General features: G+C 53.5%; 1 protein-coding gene across 3 annotated transcripts in view; it reads left to right on the top strand.

Moving 5' to 3' along the window:
• Positions 1 to 4,829: 4,829 nt before the first annotated feature.
• Positions 4,830 to 24,247, top strand: part of Lrrc4b (leucine rich repeat containing 4B) — a 42,682-nt gene continuing 23,264 nt past the window's right edge. The window contains exon 1 of one of the 3 annotated variants that reach the window (XM_045133533.1): positions 4,830 to 4,902. The gene's annotated coding sequence lies outside the window, so the exon portion shown is untranslated. Of the gene's footprint in view, positions 4,903 to 8,436; positions 8,579 to 21,161; positions 21,728 to 24,247 lie in introns of those variants that run through there. The other 2 variants (XM_045133534.1, XM_045133532.1) reach the window with 2 other exon arrangements.

The raw sequence follows: 24,247 nt of genomic DNA, 5'->3' as shown, positions 1-24,247 counted from the left end.
AAACTCACAGCAATCCTCCTGCCTCTGCTGCCTCCCAAGTGGCTGGGATTAGATGTGTGCACCACCATGCCAGGGAGAGAGACAGCGACAGAGAGAGAGAGAATGGTATGATAGGGCCTCTAGCTGCTGCAAACTCCAGACATATGTGCCACTTTGTGCATCTGGCTTCATAGTGGTACTCGGGAATAGAACCCCGGTGGTTAAGCTTTGTAGGAAAGCACTTCAACCACTGAGCCATACATATCTCAGCATGTTATTTTTTTTTTTTCTTTTACTTTTCTCTTTGGTTTTTCAAGGTAGAATCTCACTGTAACCCAGAGTGACCTGAAATACACTCTGTACTCTCAGTGTGGCCTTGAACTACCTCTGCCTCCCAAGTGCCAGGATTAAAGGCATGTGCCACCAAGAGCCTAGCCTCTTTTTTGTTGTTGTTGGGTTTTTGTTTTGCTCTGTTTGTTTTTTGAGGTAGGGTCTCACTCTAGTCCAGGCTGACCTGGAATTCACTATGTAGTCTCAGGCTGGCCTCGAACTCATCACAATACTCTTACCTCTGCCTTCTGAATGCTGGAATTAAAGGCGTGTGCCACCATGACCGGCTTTTTTTTTGAGTTTTTATTGACAATTTTCATAGATATCCATAGTGTATTTTGATCATAGTCCCCACCCAGTATGTGTATTTGTGTGTTTTCAAGGCAGGTGTCACTATAGCTCAGCCTAACCTGGAACTCACTTTGTAGCCCCAAGCTGGCCTTGAACTCACTGTGATCCTTCTACCTCAGTCTCTCGAGTGCTGAGATTAAAGGTGTGAGCCACCAAGCTCAGCCCCCATTACTTTTTGTCCCACCACCCCATCCCTTTTCCACTCAACCCCTTCTTCGGTCCAGCTAATCACTCTTCTATTTTGATGGCATCTTCCTGCCTGCCTCCATTATTCATGACATGTTGACGGGCCCAATATTATGCAGGTCTTGTGCAGGTGAGACAACACTATGTGATCATGAGTGCAAAGACCACTTTGTTTCTGGAAGACACTGTTCCAGAGCACTCCTCCCCGTCCTTTACCTCTACAATTCTTTCCACCACTTCTTCTACAATGGATCCTGGGTCTTGGAGGGTGTGATAATGATGGCTCATTCAGTGCTGAGCACTTAGCTGTCACTTCTCAGCACTCTGCTGAGCTCTGGGTTTCCCCAGTAGTCACTGTCATCTGAAGAGATGATTCTCTAACTAAAAGTGAAAGGTTAATATATGAGCACAACCATAACTATTTAGAGGGCATTTTGGTGGGTATAATCTATCTATTCAGCCAAACAGTAGTAGTAGCTTCCCCACTAGTGCTTATGACCTTCCCCAGCCATAAGCTTTTGACTAGATTTTCAGTACCAGGCAGGAATTCCCTCCCAAGAAGCAGGCCTCAAATCCATTCAGAGTGCAGTTACCTCCATAACAGACATGCCACTATGACACTAGTGAACACATTTTGCCTGGCTGACCAATTGAACAGATTGCAGGCTCCACTGCTGGTTAAGACTGTTGATGGGCTGCAGAAATGGCTTAGCAGTTAAGGTGCATGCCTACAAAGCCTTAGGTCCCAGGTTCAATTCTCCAGGTCCCACGTAAGCCAAATGCACATGGCGGCACATACGTCTGGAGTTTGTTTGCAGGAGCTAGAGGCCCTGGAGCACCCATTCTCTCTCTCTAATAAATAAATAAAAATAAAATATTTTTTAAAAATTTTGCTTATCTTTATTTATTTATTTGAGAGTGACAGATAGACAAAGAGAGAAAGGGTGTACCAAGGCCTCCAGCCACTGTAAACGAACTCCATACACATGTGCCCCCTTGTTCATCTGGCTTATGTGGGCTCTGGGGAAATCGAGCCTTGAACTGGGGTCCCTAGGCTTCACAGGCAAGCATTTAAACACTAAGCCACCTCTCCAGCCTCTAATATAAAATAGTTTTTTTTTAAAGACTGTTGATGACTTTTCTCCCCCAGCAGGCTGCAGAGCACTTTCCAGCACTATCTCAGCTAGTCAGCAAAGAAGAGGTTTCCAGCTTAGTTCTATCTTAATTTCTCAGTGACCTTCAACCGAAGCATGGGTGTGTTCAGCAATAGGGTCTTACCATCTGGTTCTGGTGGGCAACCACGAAGGAGCCTTAGTCCTATTTTTTGGAGGGGGGAGGAGGTGTTGAGATAAGGTCTCACTCTAGCCCAGGCTAACCTGGAATTCACTCTGTAGTCTCTGGGTGGGTGGCCTTGAACTCAAGATGATCCTCTTACTTCTGCCTCCTGAATGCTGGAATTAAAGGTTGTTATTTTTTTATTATTTATTTGCAAGCAGAGAAAGAGAGAAGAGAGACAGAGAGAACGGGCATGCCAGGGCCTCCAGCCACTGCAACTGAATTCCAGACACATGCACCACTTTGTGCAGCATCTGGCTTTAGGTGGGTACTGGGGAATTGAACCCAGGTAGTTAGGCTTTGCAGGCAAGTGCTTTAACCACTGAGCCATCTCTCCAGCCTGTACTGCCTTCTTTAGAGGCCCTCGAGTGCATACATAGAGGGTGAGCTGTACCAGTCAACAGCTTGCTCTGTCCCTCCAGCAGTGCTGAGCCATCTCCTGCAAACAGGTCAGGACAAGACTAAGAAGGAAGGACTTCCTTGTCTCCTCCCCACCTCCCCTGAAAGTTCTGACCTAGGACCTGGGACCCTCTTATAACTAACTACAGCGTTAGGACCTGCTCCCACCTGCACCCCCTTACCACCCACTGCCCACATCCCTCAGAGCACCTGGCAGGAAGTGCTGAAGGCCCCAAGGTCACTGTCAGCTGGTGTCACCCGGGACCCTGGATCTTCACCTACCTGCTCTCTTGTCCAGCCTATTTACCAAGTTCTAGCTATTGCCAAGTGCTGGGCTGAGTGCTCCACAGTGGCTCCTGCTGGGCTTGCCCTGGAAGGTCCCTCCTCTTCCTCATTTCCTTCTGTGGCTCTTGGCACTCCCCCCTGTCCCCATAATTCTTTCTTGCACACCCACCCTTGACCTTGCCTATTAGCTCCCAGGTCTCTCCAGGACAGGCTATGGCTCCCAACAGATGTCTGTCTGCCTGGCCCAGTTTCCTGCCCTTCCCCAGACTGGTTTCTGCTCTCTACTGCCTGGCTCGGGTAGTGGGGCATCCTGGCTCTAAGCCATCTCTTTGGTTCCCTGGCTTTGAGAGAAGTAATCTTTATCTTTCCCTTTCCTCCTTGTCCGAAATTTGTATGCAGGCTTTTTGGGGGACAAAGCTAGGGGGAGTTTGTACCATCACTTTAACATCTGAAAGGGTCCTGTGTCATCTATTTGCCTCCTCTCACCCTCCTGGGTTGCCCCTGCGGTGCCCATCCTCTGGGGAGTGGTGTGCAGGGCAGTAGATGAAGGGAAAAGCGGGTCACCCTGGTGACCTCTCCCAGGCCTCCTCCCCCTCCTTCCTTCCAGCTTCTAGGCTGGCACCAGCTTCACACCTCTCTGTGTGTCCCCACCACCCTCTGCCAGCACCTATGGGAGGTGAGAGAGAGCGAGAAAGAGAAAGGGTGTGTGTGTGAGAAAGAGAGAGAGAGAGTGTGTGTGTGGGGGGGGGGCTGCTGGTACCATACCAACACCCTTCCCCTTTGCAGGCAGGTGTAACCAGCCCACAGGTCAGGACCAGGGGCTCACAGCCAGAACCTCTGTTCTCCATCTTCCTAGGCTGCCAGGCCCAAAGCTGTGGATGAGACCCCCTTCAATATACTTCTAAGCCTTGGTTGGCCTGGTCTAGAGAATGGGTCTGTGGCACCATCCTTCGAATCACTTGAGGGAGTGAGCGCACGGTAAAGCCGGAGGCACAACCTGGCCACTGTGATCCCCCCTCCTGCCGGCCCTGCCTGCACTGCTTTCTAGGTCCCGTAGTGCCGACACCCCCTCCCCCTCTCCATCTTTCCCTTGGTGTGTGTCTTCTCCCTCCTCATCCTTCCAAGCCTCCCTGCTCCGAGGCTCTTCTCCCCGCGCAGGGCTCCGCGCTGCCCACCGCGCTCCCAGGCCGCTTTTCCCACCTCCTGCTCTCCCCAGCTCTTCTCCTCGCGCCCTGCCATCCCTTCATCATCATCCATTCCCCGCAAGTCTAGAGTTCTAGGAGTTTCTGCACACACACACCCCGCTTCCTTCTCTCCCTCCTCCCTGCACCGCCCCTTTCCCTCTCTTCTTCCCCTCGCTCTTCCCCCCTCTTCCCATACCTCTGCTCTCCTCCATCCCTCTCAATCTCCCTCTCCTTCCCCCTTTCCCCTCTTCCCTCCATCCTCTTCTCTCTCCCTTCTTCCCTCCCTCTCCTTTCCTCCCTTCCCTCCTCCCCCTCCCCGTGTCCCCCTTCCTCCCTTCCTCGCCTCTTCTCCTCTCTGCCCGCCCTCCCCAGCTCCCCAGGCCACTCTCCCTCAGCGCCCTCCCTCCTCTCTTCCTCCTCCTCCCTCCTCCATCCTCCCTCCTTCTCCCTCCTCCTCCTCCTCCTCCCGCTCCCCACCATCAGTATTCTGCTCGCGTCCGCGAGGCTCTCGGCTGCTCTCGGCGGCTGCCGCACCGTCCGAGGCGGGGGCCGGGGCCGGGGCCGGGGCCTGGGGGGGGTGGGTGGGGGGAGCCGGCGCCGGCGGCCCGCGAGGGAAGGAGCAGGCAGGGAGGCGGGCTGGAGGAAGGAAGGAGGAAGGAAGCGGGCGGCGAGGAAGGAGCGCAGCCCGAGCGAGCGGCGAGGCGGCCGAGCACCGGCGGGCGGGCGGGCGGGCAGCGGGCCGGGCGGGGGCGGAGCGGCCACCGGGACCCCCCCGCCGCCCGCCGCGGACGCCCCCCGGCCCAGGCCCGGCGGGGCATGCCGCCCCTCGGAAGGAGCCCTGCCTGTCCCTGCGGTGAGTAACGGGGCGCGGGGAGGACGGGGATGGATGGGGTCCCTGCGGGCGCGGGGTGGATGCGGCGGGCGGGGGGAGGCGTTGCGCTCGTTCCCGACCGGGCTGCGGTCCCTGCCCCGGCCCCATCCTCATCCTCATCCGCTCCATCTCGCCCCCAGCCGGGTCCCCGACCCCATCTCCGACCCAGTCCCGCTCCCCGGGGCGGGAGTCAGGCTCCCCGCCCTCCTCCCCACCGCCGGGGGGCGCGCGGGCGATGGGGAGGGGGAGAGGCGGGCACGGGGTTTCCTTGGTGACCGCGCCTGGCAGGAGCGGTTGCCGTGGCAACCTGGGAGAACCGGGGAGTTTGGGAAGTGAACACGGGAAAGCCGAGAGGGGGTGACTGGAGAGGGAGACGGCCTCGAACCCACTCCCCATTCCCCAGCCCTGCTGCATGGGGAGGGAGGGTCTCGGCCCTCGGCCCTGCGCCCGGGACCCTCTCTTTCCGGTGCTCCCATCCGCCCTCAGGGCCGCCATCCTCGCACTCGTCTCGCTGGGACCCCTGCTCGCTCCCACCTCGCCTAGCCTCTCCACTCCTCGTGGGAACCCCCACCTCCACTCCCCCATTTACTGCCTAGCCACCCTCACACCTGTTCTTCCAGGGCGTCCAACTGCCCCCGGAAGTCCTGTCCAGGAGACCCAGCTGGGGCCTCCCTGCCTCTAGGCCCCGCTCCCCAACCCTCTCCTCATCTGAGGACTCCAGCCTTGCTCCCTGACACCTTCCTGCCTTCCCAAGACCCAGATCTTTTCGGGGACCCTCTTGGGTGACTACCCTCAAAGGCCCTGTTTCCTACCCTGCCGAGCCCCCCCCCCAATTCCACTCATCCCCTAAACCTCAGATCCCCCTCTCCAGAACCTCTTCCTTGTCTCTTGTCTGGCGGTTCGTCGCGGGCCTGACGCTCCGGCTCTGCCTCGGGTCCCTTCCTTCCCGGTTTTCCCGGGCCTGCTTCTCTGAACTCCTCTCAGGCCAGGGGACCAGCCTGCCTCTCTCCTGGGTTCTGAATCCCCAGTGCCCAAGAGCACCCTCTCCTTCCCAGGCACTCCACCTCGGTCCTCCCTTCCCTGCCCTGCATCCACGGGTGACTCTGTCCCGAGTGAGGAATCCCCCTAGGGAGAGCCCAGTTAGGAAGGGAGGGACCCTTGGGCGCCCCTCGCCCCTCCCCGCCCCCTCCCCAGCTGGGAGCTGCAGCCGCGCCTCCCTCCGCAGCACGCATTGCTATGCGCCGCACATCCCAGGGCCAGCCGCGCAGCGCCAGACAGGAACTCGGGCTCCGGCGGCAGCTGGGAGTAGCCGAGTAGGTTTCCCTCCTGGTCCAGGCCGCCAGCAGCTTCACCTCCCCTCTCTCAAAACTGACGCACCCCTCCCCAGGACCTTCATTAGGATAAGTGGCTCCTCTCCCTGGTCGTTTTCTCTTTGATCATTTCTTACATACTGCATCTCATAGCTTCCTCTCCCCCACCTCTTTCCACCTTCATCCTCCACCTTCCTGGGTCTTCTGTGACTGTCCAGGTACACACAGGCGGAGCAGGAACAGAGAGGAAAACCGCAAAGATGCTTGCCGGGAAGATAGGCACTGTGACACCTGGGAGAGCCGGGAGCCAGAGGGAGACAGGGAGAAGAGGGGACTGGCCTCCGTCAGGGCCAACTGCCATGCAGTCGGACACAGCGTTACTTCATTTCCAAAAGAAAGGGAGATGGGAGCCCACACCATTCCCACAGGCAGCCAAAGACAGACTCAGGACCCAGTTGCATGGTGCCATCCATCCCTGGAGCAGAGGGTACCCTAAATAGGTGGAGAATGGTGCCTGTGGAGAAGACATAGTGTGCTGTAGGGGCACACACACACACACACACACACACACACACACACAGAGAGAGAGAGAGAGAGAGAGAGAGAGAGAGAGAGAGAGAGATTGATTGATTCACAGGGAAGCCCAGAGGTGGCCTTGGAACTGCCTGGACGGTAGTCTCACTGCTGACAATCTTGTAGCGCTGACGCTGAGCCGGACCATGAGTGGAGGGGGCATGCTAGGAGAGCACCAGGTCTCGGGGATCCCCAGCAGTCATCCTTCATCCCACCCTGAGCTGGGCAGGAGCCATGCTTCCCGCCTTGGAGGGCTGCACAAATGTCTACCTTCTTAGAGGCCAGTGGAAGTAAGACCTCAGGCTCTGGGGGGCCTTCTACAGCTCACAGTCTGGGCGCAGGCTCGGGAAGGCTGCTGTCAGGACCCACGTGGAGAAGGTTCTTTGCAGCAGCAGAGGGCTGCTTGGGGAAGGCGGCTCAGCCCAGTCTCCCGCATGGCATGCCTTGTGGCTTGGGCTCCACTGTCCTGCCAGGCTCACCTTCAGGGGTCCACTTCTGCTCCCCAACCCTCTTCTTTGACAAGGTTTCTATGGCAAGGTGTCACCCACACTTACCCTTGGCAGACAGGTAGCTCCTCTTACTCTGTTCTTCCCTGGGGCTGACCCATCACCCTCACCCCAGTACCTACCTGGACACTCCATCAGTCTTTTTCTCCCATCCCAACACTGGGACCCCCCATTTCTGTTTCCTTCTCTGAGTTCCTCTCTACCAGTTCTGTCACCTTTCTATATAGTCTGTCTGCTCCCCTTAATTCCACCCGATGTCCCTGACCGCTTCCTTGTGGAGGGGGATGGTGTTAGTGAACCACAAGAGTTATGTCCACCAGTGCCTTCAAAATATTCAATTTGTTGTTAGCACTTTTTTTAAAAAAAGATAGAAAAGAAAAGAAATTTCATGTGAAAATCCAGGGCTTTGATCTCTTTTGAAAACTTCTTGCTCCCGGGTCATAGGATGCTGTGCTCGGATTCCCAGGGGCCCCCGCCCTCCCTGCCCTGTCACCCCTCAGAGGTCCGCTGAGCCACTTGCCAGCCCTGCCACTTTCTCCTGGCTTCCTCTCGTTGACTGTGTCCTGTCGCTCCACAGTCTTCCCCTTGTGCCTTTGCCAGGGGTTCCCTTTGCCCGTCCTGTCCTCCGTCATTCTGCCCTAGCTCTGGGACTCCCCTGCATCTACCTGGGCCAGAGGCAGGAAGAGTCCCTTATCTAAAGGAGTAGTTCTTGGGAGCTGAGGGACAGAGGTTCCCAGCTAGGGTCTGGTTGGCATTCTGCAAAAAGCCACCATATTGTGGCCTGTCCTCCCCAACTGACCATTTTAGGAACCTTTAGTCTTGTCCGCTGTATGCCAGGGCACAGCCAGATGCAGGCTGCGCTTCCCTTGGGGTGGAGGTGGCTAGACGTTTGGATGTGGCTAGAGAACTGGAGTGTCCAAAGAGTCTGGGGCAGATCCCGGGGAGTAGCCACTTATCCCAGCACCAGGTCAAAGGCCCTTCAGTGTGTTGACAGCGACCAACGCAGTGACTCTGGTGCCATGTATTGTGTCTTCTTGTCCTGAGCCTAGGGACCTTCTGTTCCCACTAGGAAGAAGCCCTCTGCCTTCACTTCCTGGCCCTGAGACTAGGGCAGCTTTTCCAGACAGGGGATGGCAAGAGAGTAACAAGGGGGGCAGGATGCCCCTTGTTGCCTGGAAACACACACTTGGCTGTTGTCATGGCAGGCAGAGGAGTGATGGGGGTGCACAGAACTAGAGATGGGCCCGGAGCGCCTTGCTATCAGGGCAGGTAGGAGCCCATGACAGCTGTGGCTGACAATAAAGATGTGGGGAGCTGTGTTTATGGGGTCTGTGGGAACTTGAATCCTGCATGGGAACTGGAAGGGATGGAGGGAAGGAAAGGGGTGAGGCTAGAGACAGTGAGGGCCCATGCCCCTCCAGACCTGTGCCTGCGCCGCGAGCTGAGCTGGAGCCCAGCGCTCTGGTCCAGACTCTGCCAGAAACTTGAAAGCAGTACCAGCTCAGCTCTGGAAGGGTGGACCCCTGGAGGGAGCTGCAGAGGGCAGTGGCCCTGCTTTCGCACTGATTTCTGGGACAGAGAGCCCAGTGGAACCATGATAATGGTGAACATTAATGGAGCCATCCAGAACCATCCTTGTGCTAAAACTTCATGTGGATTCCTTTCCTCCATTCCTCGTGGTAACCCGACCAGGAAGGAACAGCCACCATGCCCAGCTTGACAGGGAGGAAACTAAGGCCCAGAGGGTTGAGATACCTTGCCCAAGATTGGACAGCTATAGAAAGGGCAAAGCTAGGACTTAAAACCCAGGCCTCGGATGCCTTTAAGTATGCTCTACCTAGCTAGGACCTCTGCTTTACAGGGGTGGGGGAGAACTGAGGCCCAGAGTTGGGTATATGCTGGGTCACTGGACTCTCAAGTAATAACTGATACTGTGGATAATAAAAAGAACCAGGAGGTCAATAGGTTGAATTTCTAAAAAGACATCAAAGGTCTCAGAGGGACCTGATGTCACAAGCTTGTAATACTAATTTTTTGAGAGGCTGAGGTAGGAAGATGGAAAGTTCAAAGCTAGCCTGGGATTTGTAGCAAGACTCTATATAAAAATAAAAAGAAGAGGGCTGTGATATAACTCAGCAGTAAAGTGCCTGCCTAGGATTCACAATGAGAGGCTGGGGGCGTGGCTCAGAGGTAGAGCTTCTGCCTAGAATCCACAGTGAGGGCTGGGGGCGTGGCTCAGAGGTAGAGAATGAGGGGCTGGGGGCGTGGCTCAGAGGTAGAGCTCCTGCTAGAATCCACAGTGAGTGCTGGGGGCGTGGCTCAGAGGTAGAGAATGAGGGGCTGGGGGCGTGGCTCAGAGGTAGAGCTCCTGCTAGAATCCACAGTGAGGACTTTGGGGGAGGGGGTGTGGCTGAGCAGTAGAGTGCTTGCCCAGCATGCCCAGACACACTGAATTCAATTTCCAGTACTGGGGAAAAGCAAGCAAATGAATAAACAAGCTCCCATAACTCAGCACTCTGCCTCTCTAGCCATGCTCGTAAACCTTGAAAGGACTAATGTGCCCGGCTGAGCATTAGTAGAGACTTGGCCCTTACCAGTGTGTGTGTGTGAAGGGGATGTGTCCTGTTTGTGGGAAGGGCAAAAACTTGGATCATGTTTTTAGGGGCATCTGATCTCTGACAAAGGAGCAGCTCTGATCCAACCGGAAATGATGAATTTTCTGATACTACCAGGCTGAGTCAAAGAACATGAATAAAATAACTTGTGCTTCTGGAAAAAAAAAGTCACTTTTTCCAGGAGGTTCAAGTAGGCCAGCCTGGGCTACATAGAGACACCTTGTCTCAAAAAAAATCAGAAATGTGCTGGAGAGATGGCTTAACAGTTAAGGTGTTTGCCTGCAAAGCCTAAGGACCCAAGTTCGATTCCCCGGTACCCATGCAAGCCAGATGCACAAAGTGGTGCATGCATCTGGAGTTTGTTTGCAGTGGCTGGAAGCCCTGGTGCACCCATTTTTCTTTCTTCTCTCTGTCTCTGTCTCTCTGTCTCTGTCTCTATATCTCTATCTCTCTCTTCCTTGTTCTCTCTCAAATAAATAATATATTTTTTTTAAAAGGAAACAATATCAAAAGTGAGTATGAATGGGACCTTTGAATGTAGCTGTGTCACTTACAGCCCAGCGCTGTACCCATCACTTTGAATCCTCACCAAGCTTGGTGTTGTGATCATCTCAGCTACAGGGGAAGAGGCAGAGTGAAAAGGGAACAAGTTTCAGCCCAGTCCCACTCACACACACCGCTGCCCTTTCCACCACCCTGATCTTCATCTTAGAAGGACAGTTTAAGGGCTGGGGAGATGGCTCAGCAGTTAAGATGCTTGTATGCAAAGCCTATGACCAGAGTTTGATTCCCCAGTACCCACATAAAGCCAGATGCACAAGATGGCACATGCATCTGGAGTTTATTGGAGGCCCTGACCTATTTTCTCTCTCTCTCTGCCAGGTATGGTGGCACTTGCCTTTAATCCCAGCATTCTGCAGGCAAAGGTAGGAGGATTGCTGTGAGCTGGAGGCCAGCCTGAGACTACATAGCGAATTCTAGATCAGCCTGGACTAGAGTGAGATCCTACCTCAAAAATAATAATAATAATAATAATAATAAATAAAATTTTTAAAAAGGACAGTTTAAGATACAAAGATGGATATTCTCAGTTATAAGATGATTTTTTAAAAAAAAAATATTTATTTATTTATTTATTTGCAAGTAGAGAGAGAGAGAATGAATGCACCAGGGCCTCCATCTGCTGCAAATGAACTCCAGTTGCTTGCAGCACTTTGTGCATCTGGCTTTATGTGGGTCCTGGGGAATTGAGCCCAGGTGGTTAGGCTTTGCAAGCAAGCTCCTTAACTGCTGAGGCATCTCTCCAGCCCAAGACGATTCTATTGAGAACATTCCCCAGGCCAGAGGTAGATGTGGAACATGTCTCATTGGTCTTCTAGGAGTGGACTACCACCTGTTCTTTTTCTCTCTTTTTTTAAAAATATTTTTTAAAATTTTTATTGATTTATTTAAAAGTGACAGACAGAGAAAGAAAGAAAGAGGCAGAAGAGAGAGAATGGGCACGCCAGGGCCTCCAGCCACTGCAAACAAACTCCAGGCACATGTGCCCCCTTGTGCATCTGGCTAACATGGGTCTTGGGGAATTGAGCCTTGAACCGGGGTCCTTAGGCTTCAAAGGCAAGCGCTTAACTGCTAAGTCATCTCTCCAGCCCTTCGCCTCCAGCCACTGCAAATGAACTCCAGACACATGTGCCACCTTTTGCATCTGGCTTTATGTGGGTACTGGGGAATCAAACCTAGGTCCTTTGGCTTTGCTAGCAAGCGCCTTAACCACTTAGCTATCTCTCCAACCCCTCTTGTTTTTTTAAGCAGGATCTTTCTTTTGTGATACTTGGAACCTCTGGCATCCATCCCCATGGGGAACATAGAACTTCACCCCAACCCTGGGAGCACCCTCAGAGCCTATATTGTGGAGGAGCCCCAGACGATGTGGACTACTCCAGTTGACAGGGCACACTCCAGGGTCTCCTGCCACTGCAAAGGAATGCTAGATGCACATACCACTTTGCATCTGGCTTTACATGGGTGCTGAGGAATCTAACCCAGGCCAGTGGGCTTTACAAGCAATTGCCTTTAACCATTGAGCCCTCTCCCCAGTCCAGCCTTCTGATGTTCATGAGTTTCACTATCACCTTTTTTATTTTCCTTTTCTTTTTTCTGTTTTGAAGATCAAAGCGATATCATTCCATAGCCCACGTTGGTCTGGAACTCACTGTGTTTCTCTGGCTGACCTCAGACACATCCATTCTGCTGCCTCAAGTCTCCTGAGTGCACGGATGACAGGCATGAGCCACTACACTTAGCTGCTAGTGCCCTTCCCCCACACCAAACACTGATGCACACTCTGAGACAAAATCAGGCCCGGCACCCTTGTCAGGCCAGAATCTGGGCTAGGCTGGCTTGGTGGTGTCCCTGCCCCCACGAAGACTCACCCTCACTCCCCGCCCTGAGCGAGCCTCAGGTGGTGAACATGGCTTCAGTGCCCGATGATGCCAGGCCAGGCCCTTGTCTTTCCTCATCCTGCTGAGTTAAGTTCAGGTTCTCTCCTCTGTGTCACAGAGAACAAGGACTTAAAAGTCTTGATTCTACCTCAAAGCTAGCCTGGGAGTGGGTGTCCCAGGGACCGTGGTGATGTTCCCAGACCTCAGTCTGCCCTTCTGTGAAATGGGTTGGTGTGGCTCTGCTGTGGGCTTCTGGACAGGCATGGATGTGCCTAAGAACACTGCCTGGTACAGGCCTGGCATCAGCAGCCCTACCCCAAACATGCTGCTGTCAGTCATGCTGCATTCTTGGAATTCATGGCCACCGCAGCTTTCCTGAACCCCAGGAGCCAAAACACCATGCCACCTAGAAGAGGCTGCTGCAGGCTCAACTGGACTGAGAGATGCTGCCCTGCATGGTGGCTAGATGTGTCTATTTCAGTTGAATGACAAACTCAGGCCAGGTGTGCTGTGGGCTAGAGTGAGACCTTGTCTCAAAAACAAACAAACAAATAAAAAGGGTCGGGGAAGATGGCTCAGTGGGAAATAGCACTTGCTGTGCAAACATGAGTATCCATATCTGATATCCAGCACCCACTAAAAATTTGAGTATGGCTACCCATGCCTTGGAACACCAAGACTGAGAGGGATGGAGACAGGATCTCTGGTCAGCCAGCCCAGCCGAAAAACAGAGAGTTCAAGGTTCAGTGAGAAATAAGGAAACAAGGAAATAAGGTGAAAGAGCCATAAAGGAGGACTTCTGACATCTTTCTCCAGTCTCTGTACTCGTGTGCACAGGGCATGCACATTTGCACACATATGCATACACCATGCACACAGAGAGAACATACTACACACCAAAAAAAAAAAAGAAGAAGAAGAAGAAGAAAGAAAGAAAGAAAAGGAAAGAAAGGAAAAAAAGAAAAGAAAAGTGGTACTAGAGGTGTGGCTCACGTGGTAGATGCCTGTCTAGTATGGACAGAGACCCGGGTCCAGACCTCAGCACTGAATAAACCAAGCATGGTGGTACATGCCTGAAATCCCAGCATTCAGCACTTAAAGGCAGAAGGATCAGGAGTTCAAGGTCACTCTCAGCTATATAGCAAGTTCAAGGCCAGCCTACAGGCTGGGCTCCATGAACCCTTGTTTCAAAAGAAAAGAAAAGAAAGAAAGAGAGAGAGAGAGGGAGGGAGGGAGGAAGGAAGGAGGAGATGGAGGGAGGAAAGGAAAGAAGGAGAGAAGGAAGAGAGGGAGGGAGAGAGAAAGGAAAGAATGGGGAAGAAAAGAAAAGAAAGTCTGGGGAGATGGCTTAGCAGTTAAGATGCTTGCCTGCAAAGCCTAATGACCTGGGTTCAATTCCCTAGTACCCAATAAAGCCTGATGCACAGAGTGGTGCATGCATCTGGAGTTTCTTTACAGTGGCTAGAGGCCCTGGCATGCCCATTCTCCTTCTCTCCCTCTCCTTCCTCTCCCTCTCCCCCTCCCCTTGCTCTCTCTCTCTCTTGTTCTCTACTTGCAAATAATAAGTAAATAAAATATTAAAAAGAAAGAAGGTAAAAAGAAAAAAACAGAGAAAGAAAAGAAGAGAAAAGAGGGCTAGAGAGATGGCTTAGTGGTTAAACGTGCTTGCTTGTAAAGCCTGACAGTCCTGGTTTGATTCCCCAGTACCCACATAAAGCCAAATGCACAAAGTGGCACATACATCTGGAGTTTGTAATAGCAAAAGGCTCTGGCACGCCCATATTCATTCATTCATTCATTCTCTCTCCTTTTATTCCTCAAATAAAATACATTTTTGTAAACTTTTGTATATTTATTTATTTGAGAGAGACAGGCAGAAATAATGGGCATGCCAGGGCTTCAAGCCACTGCAAACAAAATCCAGATGCATGTGCCCCATTGTGCATCTGGTCCTGGAGAATTGTTTGAAAAAGAAGAGCAAAGAACCAAAAAATAAAAACAAACCACCCAGTCACATCTGCAGCCCATGGCTAGCTGTGGCCATAGCCTCCTGTCACACAGCAAGGCCAGGACATCACTCCAGAGCTGTATGAGAAAGGATCAAGTTAAAACTTCTCAGTGGTCCTACACTAGCTGCCACCCTGTTCTGTCCTTGTCCCCACCCTCTCTGTCCTCTGTCTGTCATAGTATATCTGGGGAGGTTGCAGAGGAAAGACCAGGATCCCCCATCCTCGAGAAAATCCTTAGCAACAGAGGACAGAAGACTGCAACTTCTTTTTTTTATTTTTGAAAAATATTTATTTAAGAGAAAGAGAAAGAGAGAATGAACATGCTAGGGCCTCTATCCCACTGCAAATGAACTCCAAATGCATACACCACCTTATGAATTTGGCTTTACGTGGATACTGGTGAATTGAACTTGGTCCTTAGGCTTTGCAGGCAAGTGCCCTAACCTCTGAGCCGTCTCTCCAGCTCTGCAACTTCTTTTGTTGTTTTAAATATTTCTATTTATTTATTTATTTGTAAGAAGAGAGAGAATGGGTGTGCCAGGTCCTCTAGCCACTGCAAACGAACTCCAGATGCCTGCGCCACTTTGTGCATCTGGCTTTACATGGTTACTGGGGAGTTGAACCCTGGTCGTTAGGCATTACAAGCAAGTGCCTTAACTAGTAAGCTATGTCTCCAGCCCATTGTTGTTGTTTTTATGTTGCGACAGTCTAATGTAACCCAGGCTGGCTTTGAACTTCTGATCCTCCCACCTCCACCTCCTAAGTGCTAGGATTAGCAGCATGCACAACTCTGCCTGGAGGATGTGGTGCTGCGGACGGAGCCCAGGGCTTCCCGCATGCTACGCCAGCACTCTAGCCACTGAGCCCCTGGTTTTTCTTTTTCTTTTTTTTTTTTAATACATTTTTGCTTATTTTTATTATTTTTATTTATTTGACAGATAAAGAGAGAAGGAGGCAGATCGATAGAGAATGGGTGTGCCAGGGCCTCCAGCCACTGCAAACGAACTCCAGATGCGTGTGCTACCTTGTGCATCTGGCTTATGTGGGTCCTGGGGAGTCAAGCCTCGAACAGTGGTCTTTAGGGTTCACAGGCAAGCGCTTAACCGTTAAGCCATCTCTCCAGCCCTTCTTTTTTTTTTTTTTTTTTTTGAGATGTCATTATTAGCATAGGCTGGCCTTGAACTTGCAGCAATCCTCCTCCTCAGGCTCTAGAATACTGGGGTCACAGGTGTACACCACCACCCCCAGCCTCCATTGTCATCTTCTTGTTGTCACATAGTGGGTGTCCAGCTATTAGTATAAGAACAAAAGTTGTCACTGTGGGGCCTGTGCTCAAGGACTGTCCCTTGTCCTTGCCCTATTCCAGATCCTTGCCTTGGACATCTCCCTTCTGGCTTTAAGGACTTAACCCAGGCTACATGGGAGCCTGGGCCCTCCTCCTCCTCCCCTGTCCTGCATCTAGGTTTGGACACCTGGCTGCTGCTTGTCATTCTTCCCTCCTGTTCCCTTGTCCCCACAGCCTTGGCCCTTCTTCCCTCGGCTCAACTCCTCAGGCCTCCAATTTCTCCCATTCCCAGCACCCAGCCTACTTGGCAGGAAGGAAGTAGATGCACCCCGCCCCCCCATCTTCATAGTCTCCACACCTGAGCTGAGCTCCACACAGCTCCTCCTCAGCTGTCACCAGCCTCTGCACACTCTGGTCCTTTCATCTGCACCTCCTGGCTTGTCCCTCAAGTCTCCAGGTCTCAGCTGTGACAACCCCACCAGCTAGAGGACGCCTCCTGCTCATTCCTAACCCCTAGCCTGGGTTTCTTTCTCCCTTTCAGGGCCACTGACTCCCTGAACACCCAGCTGTCACGGGCCTGTCACTCAGGGGTCCTGAGACTTGGGGCTGCAGGTACTGCCACGCACCCCAGCTACTCCCCTCAGCAAATGGCCACTGAAGTCCCAGGACACACCACAGAAACCCCTGGCCTCTCTGATGGCAGACAGATGACCAAGGCACCAGGAAGTCACCAAGTACACTACCCAGAGGCCAGAGTAAGGGGACACCCCACAGCCCAAGGCAGAGGAAAGGCAGGAGAAAGCCACGTCCCTTCCCTTGGCCTTGACTGGAGAGAAGACAAGCCCACTGCGGTCACCCCGCCTCACCACCCCCTGGCCATACCGGGGTCTAGAGGGCCCAGGACTCGGCTCTGCCCTTTTCTTAAGAACCTACTCCCTCCAGGGTTATGGGACATCAATCACTGAGACGAAGGGCTCACTCTTATGTTGAAAACCCTCAGGGCAGGCGCTGGTGAAGAGGGAGAGCTGTGAAGTTATTTTATCCACCCCTGAGTCTGCAGCATCACTCCCCAACCCCCACCCCATTTCTTAACAGCTCTGGCCTTGCTTATGATGACTGTCTAGAAAGCAGCAAGTGTTCAGCTGTCCCCAGCTGTGACACCTCTTCACCCACCAGCCACACACAAGGAAGTTGCTCTTTAGCTTTTGCCTCCACCCCTCTGGCTACCGTCCTCTTTCTTCTTTTCTTTCTTTCTTTTTTCTTTTTTCTTGGTTTTTTGAGGTAGGGTCTTGCTCTAGCCCAGGCTGACCTGGAATTCACTCTGTAGTCTCAGGGTGGCCTCTAACTCACAGTGATCCTCCTACCTCTGCCTCCCAAGTGCTGGAATTAAAGGCATGTGCCACCACGCCTGGATGTCTTTTTTCTTTCACCTGCTGAACTTACCCAGAAAAAAATGAGTGTGCCTCACAGGACTGCTTCCTGCCTCCCTTTGCTCCTAGCCCTGCCTGCCGTCTGCATGAAGCTTCCAGGAACTGTATCTGAGATGAGAAGTCTCCTGGAGCTGGGGACTCTGGGGGTCTCTCTGTCCCTGTTTTCAGCCCCGCCTCTCACTGTGCCTACTGTGTGCTCTCCGCCCTGGCTGTCCAGCCTCTCTGTCCTTCTGGTCTCTACCATAGCATCTCTGCCTGTTCAAGCTGAGCGAGGAGCATGGACAACTGGCCAAGACCCAGGCCCAGAGTTGCAATCCCCCTGTATTGCTGAGGGGCCATGGGGTCTTAGCCAGTGACTCCAACCCTTCTGAATCTTCATCCCCATTGGTGCAAGGGGCAATGTAAACAGTCCCTACTAGTGGCTGAAGGAGTGGGCTACATTGAATGCTCTGGGACTGGCCAGTGGGGAGAGGGTTAGCTGCTTTGCTGCCCACCAGAAAACAACCTCTCCAATAGTGTTACTGTGGTCATGACAAGTCTGGGAAGACTGTAGGATCCCATAACTCTGATGAGAATAGCTTAAAGGCTCCATTTTCTTTTTTTTGGCAGTATTGGAGATTGAACATAGGGCCTCCTATAGACTACACAAGCCCACTACCAGTAAACGATGCCCACCAGCCCTCTGCGCCACGCCCCCAGCCCTCACTGTGGATTCTAGGCAAGAGCTCTACCTCTGACCCATGTCCCAGCCCTCACTGTGGATTCTAGGCAAGAGCTCTACCTCTGAGCCACGCCCCCAGCCCTCACTGTGATTCTAGACAGGAGCTCTACCTCTGACCCATGTCCCAGCCCTCACTGTGGATTCTAGACAGGAGTCTACCACTGAGCCACGCCCCCAGCCCTCACTGTGGGTTCTAGGCAGGAGCTCTACCTCTGACCCATACCCCAGCCCACACTCACTGTGGATTCTAGACAGGAGCTTTACCTCTGAGCCATGTCCCCAGCCTTCACTGTGGATTCTAGGCAGGAGCTCTACCTCTGAGCCACACCCCAGCCCTCACTGGATTCTAGATAGGAGCTCTACCTCTGAGCCACACCCCCAGCCCTCACTGTGGATTCTAGACAGGAGCTCTACCTCTGAGCCATGCCTCCAGCCCCTCACTGTGAATTCTAGGCAGGAGCTCCACCTCTGAGCCACAACCCTCACTCGGGATTCTAGGCAAGACCTCTACCACTGAACCACACCCTCAGCCCTCACTGGTGGATTCTAGGCAGGAGCTCTACCACTGAGCCATTCCCCTAACTCTCTGCTTTTTGAAACAAAGTCTCACTAAATTGCACAGGTTAATCTTAAAGTTACTCTGTAGTCCCAGACATTTTCCTGGTTCAGGCCTATAGTGAGAGGCCTCCTGAGTAGCTGAGGTGACAGGTCTAAGCCACCAGGCATGACATCCCTTTTAACTTAGTGTTTTGCCTTTGGGTAAATGGCTCTGCTTCCCTGGTCCTGCCTCAGTTTCCCTGTCTCTGAAGTGGAGACTTGTGAATCAAGGGCAGTCATTCCTGTAAGAAAATCAGAGCTGGGATAGCCATGCACTTTGCCCTCTGGTGCCAGTGCTATGCAGTGGGCTGGCTCCTGGGGGCCGTGTGCCCGGGTCTGGCTCTGGCATGAGTGCAGAAAATGCATTGAGTCCACTGTCTCTCAGTGCTGGATCCTCCCGCAGACCAGAATGTGGCTTCACAGACACAGTCTGCCTCCCAGCAAAGGTGATGCTTCCCTGGAGGTCTGAACACGTAGTAGGGCACAGGCCTTCACTAGGACCTTGCACAGTATTGGGACATAGCCAGCCCTTGGCATCATGGCAGAGAGGGAAACCTGGGCACAGACATCTATTAAAGGTAGTGGCTGCCTGGGGACCTCGAGTGTAGGTATGCGTCACGTGTGCTCAACATGAGCAACTATTGTAGTGAGCCTGGCCTAAGTGTGCAGAACCTGGGTGCATCTGGCAAGTGAGTGTGTGAATGGCATGTGGTGTACCTAGGATGGTGTGTAGACCAGCAGCCAAAGCAGTGTGCGTCTGTCTGTTCCTTCCTCATCCAGGATTCACTGAGCATGCCAGGCACCGTTCCAGAACCAAACAGTGCCTAAAGCAGACACAGGCTTGCCCACAGGGAACTTGCATTCTAGTGGATAGAGATCTAAGGCCAGGTAGTAACAAGTACTATAGAGTAAAAGAAAACACACAGGTTTCATAGCTGGGCATGGTGGCACATGCCTTTAATTCCAGCATTCAAGAGGCAGAGGTAGGAGGATTGTTGTCAAGGCCACCCTGATACCACATATGAATTCCAGGTCAATCTGGAGTAGAGCAAAAAAAATAAATAAATAAAAAATAAAAAACAAGGGCTTGGCAAAGGTGCCATCTACTGCTGATATGGGATGGTCAGGTAGCCTCAGGAAAAAAAAAGTGACATAGCAGCAAATGCTTAGCAGAGACAGGGAAGACTGTGGACAGCTGGGGAGGTGTGCAGGTAGAGGCAAGAACAGGACAAAGGACCTGAAGACCAGTGTGCGCAGGTGATCCAGGAAAGAGCTGGAAGCCAATGTTACTGGAGGCCAGCCCTTGGTGGGGCAAGCAGGAGGCGAGGCCAGAGGGCTGGGGAGTGGGATCGGGTCTGATTCTGGAGCCACAGGAGGGCCTTGAGCAGTAGAGGACTGGTTCAGGCTTCAGTGTCTGGCCACTTGTGGGAACAGACGCAGGGATGGAGGCAGGAGTGGGGAGTCCAGACAGGCGGGAGGTGGTGAGCAGCCCAGGTGCAGTTGGACGCAGGCTGAGACACAATGTGACCCTGGATCTGCTGGATTCCGTAGGGCCTGTGTTGATCGTGCAGCTTTCTGGAAGGGTGCAAGTGGCTCTCCCACCCTCGTGTAGCCCTGGGAGGCTGGGTCACTCCTGCTCACAGCAGAGGGAACGGGAACTCAGAAAGTTAAGTTGACAGCAAATAAGCCACAGATTCCAGACTCTGCCGCAGGTCCTCCCGTCCCCAGGGGCTGACCACCGTGAGCTGTCGATAGTATTGGTTGGCCTCGACTTGTCTGGCACATAGGGGAGACTCAAGAAATAGTTTTGGGTGGATGGAAGATGAGACCGACAATGGACACAGAGATGGAGGGGTGGAAGGAAAGATGGGTGAATTGATGGACAAATAGACGGATGAATGGATGGACAGAAGGGATGGATGGATAGATGGATGAAGGGATAAGTGAATGGGTGGGCAGAGGGAGGATGGAGGGGTGAGAAGAGGTAGGGAAGGGGATAGATGGATAGAAAAAAGGAAGGATGGGTAGATAGATGACAGAGGGATAAGGTTGGATAGACAAAGGAATGAATGAATATATAGGTGAGTGGATGGATGGATGGACAGATGGACAAAGGAAGTGTGGGAGGAAAGGCAGGAGGGAGGATGTATCTGTGAAGTGAATGGAGGAGCGTGTCTGTCCAGCCCTTTCTATTGAGGACACTAGGAGGCAGGTGTTAGGGTTTGGCGGAGACCAAAGGAGAGGGAGGCATGGAGTAGGTTTCTTTGTAGCAGGAATGAAGGCTGGTCCCAGCTAAAGGACAGGGTGCTGGGGACATGGGCCCAGGTTAGCCCACATATCGGGGTCTCGGGATCGACTCCATGGTGTGGTGGGGGTCCTGGAGCACGCCCAGCAGAGCCTGGGTAGGGGCTGGGATAGGGGATGAAGGAAGCGCCTTGGGTCAGCAGTGTAGAGTGAGCGCAGCGCAGCCGGCCTGGTTATGCAGCGAGGAGGCTGTGTGTGCCATGAGGCTCAGACTTGGCATAGTCCAAACACCCCTCCCCTGGCAGCGCAGCCGGCAACCTTCCTCCCCCGCTTCCCCCGACCTTCCCTGGCTGCCCAGAACCAACGGGTTAATTAGATAACGGAGCCTTTGATTAGCGGGGGAGGGGGAGGCCACCCCCTGGCCCTACAGGGAGGGGGAAAGAGAGAGAGAGGGAGGGAGGCACCCTCCCCCTGCAAGGAGAGAAAGGAGGGAGGGGGCGGGGAGGGAGAGAGCTTGGCTCTGCACTGCCGTGTGACTAGAAACTGTAATAGCAGAGGCAAGGAGCAGCGAGGCATCGCTGGGAGAGGGACAGAGACAGACCCTGAGAGGGACAGACAGACAGATGGGAACCTGACTGAGCCAGGCTCCCTGCCATGACAGGGTGACAGGGATGGGCAGGAGAGAGGGATAGTGGAGGAGGGCAGAGATAGAGAAGGGGTCTGGTGGTGCCAAAGGAGGCAAGGCAGAGAAGGGACACCAAGGAGAGGGACCGAGGCTGGGATCTGTGGGTGGAGAGGAAGGAGGCTGCTGGTGGAGGGAGACTGGGGTGGGGGGAGGACCAGCCCAGAGAAGGAAAGGGCTTGTGTAGTGGCCAAGGGACAAGAGAGGAGGGACGGCCTCCCCTAGGGGGTGGGAAAGGCAACAGGCCGGTGGGGGGGGGGCGCAGGGAGATCCAAGAAGCCCCTGCGCCCCCCCCCAGCACAAGCTCAACAGCAGAGCCCCCGGGGCGGCTGCAGGCATGTGGAGGGGGGGCCTGGGGCGCAGAGAGAACTCCAGCGGAAGCCGAGCCACCAGGGTGAGTGTCCCTCGGTGTGTGGGGTGGGGAATGTGGGGATGGGGAGACAAGGATGAGATGGTGGCAGGAGGGGCAGGAAGGGAGGGTGCAGTGGTGCTGCAGAAGCCGTGATGGGTGATGGGGTGCTGGCTGGCCCCACAGCGGTGGGGGAGGAGACAGGGCAACCAGGCCTGTAGGACCTTGCCGGACCCTCGCTAGAGGATGTGGACTGGGTCATTGACAGAGTCAGAAAGTGGGGGTGGTGGACCTAGGACTGACCAAGCAGAAAGCCCCCTGGCCACATGTGTGGGAACAAAGACCCCCACAACCCCTGTGAGATGGGCAGGCACAGGCTTGCGACCAGCAGCCCCCAGCCCGGCTCTCCCCTCTGTCTCTCGGTCATTGTCTCTGTTTCTGGCTTTGTCTCTGTTTCTCTGTCTCAGTCTTTGTCCCTCTGTCTCTGTCCTTCTGTCTCTGTTTCTGTCTTTCTGCCTCTGTCTCTGCTCCTGTCTTTGTTTCTCTGTGTGTCTCTCTGTTCCTTTATCTCTGTGTCTCTGTTTCTTCATCTCTGTCTGTCTCTGTTTCTGTTTGTGACCCTGTCTCTGACTCTTTGTCTCTCTCCTGACTCTACCTTTGGTCCCTGTCTGCTTTGTCTTTGTCTCTCTGGAACATTTCTGCCTCTCTGTCCCTGTCCCTCCCAACCTGTCTTCCTGTCTCTGCCTCTCTCAGCATCACCCCCTTCTCCCTCGGTCTCTGTCTCCCTCCTTCTCCCGCCCTGTCTCTCTTTCTCCCGCTCTGATCTCTGTCTCACTCTCCTTCTCTCTCTCTAGCCTTGCCCTCACACACACCCAACAGGGACACACACATTTCTATGTGGGCTAAAATGATCTTGGAAGCTGCGGGAGTAGATGTGTGTATATGTGAGTGTGTGTGTGTGTGTGTGTGTGTGTGTGTACACGCGCGTGCGCCTGCACACCTGAAGGGGGGCAGTCCAATGTCCATGGATCCAAGAGGCCCTGTGCAAGGGTGGCCTCTTCCTGCTGTTTGTGTGAGCAGGTGGGTGTTCATATATGCGGGGACCCCCACCCCCATCTTGTGGAGCATGCCGTGTGGGTGCGTTTGTTTGGACTCGGGGCTGCTGTGTGGAAGAGGGCCCTGGAAGCCAGTGGGAGGTGTCCCAGGACAAAGCCTCCCCTCTGCCACTCAGCTGCCGGGCCCCAGGCCCTTCACACCCTGCCCCATAGCTTCCCCCTGGGCTAGGCTAGAGCAGTTGGTACCCAGGAAGCCCACCCTGGCTGCAGTCATTTCATTCCGGCACCCCTATCTGGTTACCCAAGTTGCTCCCCTCCCCTCTGGGTTCTTAAGGAAATAAGAGAACAGGCTGCAGAGATGCAAACCTGATTTCCCAGGAGGGTCTGAGGCAGGGGTCCTCCCGCAGGCCCATCCTGTCCTGCAGCAGCTGCTGGCAAAGGTCTGCCTGGAGCAACTGCAGTCTTGGGGCATGGGAGGAGCTGCTTGGAGTTTCCAGCTGTGCCACCCCCTCAGGGTAAAGGGGTATCCCTGGCCTCCGATCTCATCTCTCCCTGCCTCCCAGCCCTCAGCCCATCCCTGCCCACACACATCGCCTGCCACCCCATTCATCCCTCAGGCTGAGCCCCTGAGAGCCTATGCAAGGGCACAGGGTCTGTGCAGGACAAGGAGGAGTAACCCTGAATGGGAAGGAGGGAGAAAGACTTTGTTCTCACACCTGGGAGGGGGAGGCAGGGAAGAGGACAGGAAGCTGTGGCCCACCTCCCAGGGAAGCTCTGTGGGTGTGATGAGAGCCAGGGCTAACATGGGCACACTTCCCAGCTTTCTTTGCATCTTTAGCCTTTAGCCTTGCTGTTCTGTCCATCCCTCCATCTTTACACACTTACTTTCTTTGTTGAAATCATGCAAAGACATACAAAATGTTTTGCTGTTGTTTTCTTGAAATCCTGGGGCTGGATCCTCAAGTATGCTAGGCAGGCACTCTACCACTGAGTTACTTGTTTAATTTTTTATTTTGTGACAGGGTCTCATTTGTCTAGGCTGGCCTTGAACTTGCAATCCTCCTGCCTCAGCCTCTTGAGTAGCTAGGATGACAGGCTTGAAAGAGCCCAAGAAAACCTAAGGGCAAAAAGAAAATATTTTAGGGATGGAGAGATGGCTTAGCAGTTAAGCACTTACCTGTGAAGCCTAAGGACTCCAGATAGAGGCTCGATTCCCCAGGACCCATGTTAGCCAGATTCACAAGGGAACGCACGCATCTAGAGTTTGTTTGCAGTGGCTGGAGGCCCTGGTGTGCCCATTCTCTCTCTCTCCCTCCCTCTCTCTCTCTCTCTTTCTCTCTCTCTCTCTCTCCTTCCCTCTTTCGCTCTCTGTTGCTCTCAAATAAATAAATTTTAAAAATTTATTTATTTACTTGTTAGAGAGAGAGACAAAATGGGCACACTAGGGCCTCCAGCCACTGCAAACAAACTCCAGACACATGCACCACCTTGGGCATCGGCCTACATGGGT

Source organism: Jaculus jaculus, chromosome 14 (genome assembly GCF_020740685.1).
Source record: "Jaculus jaculus isolate mJacJac1 chromosome 14, mJacJac1.mat.Y.cur, whole genome shotgun sequence".
NCBI classification, from domain to species: Eukaryota; Metazoa; Chordata; class Mammalia; order Rodentia; family Dipodidae; genus Jaculus; species Jaculus jaculus.
The sequence above is the reverse complement of the archived record's forward strand: the minus strand, read 5'-3'. Positions and strand labels throughout refer to the sequence as shown.